At 52.4% G+C, this 574-nt stretch overlaps 1 protein-coding gene across 1 annotated transcript in view; it reads left to right on the top strand.

Annotated features, from left to right (window-relative positions):
- Window positions 1–574, top strand: part of LOC121918778 (cytochrome P450 2C19-like) — a 10,016-nt gene that overhangs the window by 8,019 nt on the left and 1,423 nt on the right. The gene's annotated exons all lie outside the window — the stretch shown is intronic.

Here is a 574-nt window from a genome sequence, read left to right as displayed (position 1 = left end):
GGCCTAGTATAGTATCCTCTCTAGGAATCTCTAGGTCCTCCAGGGCAGTTCTATGGCCAACGTCCAACAGACACTGACCATAGAACTGCGCTGGAGGAGCTACAAAGGCCTAGTAAAGTGTCCTCTCTAGGAATCTCTACGTCCTCCAGGGCAACTCTGTGGCCAACGTCCAACAGACACTGACCATATGACTGCGATGGAGGAGCTACAAAGGCCTAGTAGAGTGTCCTCTCTAGGAATCTCTAGGTCCTCCAGGGCAACTCTGTGGCCAACGTCCGACAGACACTGGCCATAGAACTGCGCTGGAGGAGCTACAAAGGCCAAGCAGAGTGTCCTCTCTAGGAATCTCTAGGTCCTCCAGGGCCACTCTGTGACCAACGACTGACAGACACTGACCATAGAACTGCGCTGGAGGACCTACAAAGGCCTAGTATAGTATCCTCTCTAGGAATCTCTAGGTCCTCCAGGGCAACTCTGTGGCCAACGTCCGACAGACACTGACCATAGAACTGAAATGGAGGAGCTATAAAGGCCTAGTAGAGTGTTCTCTCTAGGAATCTCTAGGTCCTCCAGG

This window comes from Sceloporus undulatus, chromosome 1, assembly GCF_019175285.1.
Source record: "Sceloporus undulatus isolate JIND9_A2432 ecotype Alabama chromosome 1, SceUnd_v1.1, whole genome shotgun sequence".
NCBI classification, from domain to species: domain Eukaryota; kingdom Metazoa; phylum Chordata; class Lepidosauria; order Squamata; family Phrynosomatidae; genus Sceloporus; species Sceloporus undulatus.
This window is presented reverse-complemented; position numbering and strand designations above follow the sequence as displayed.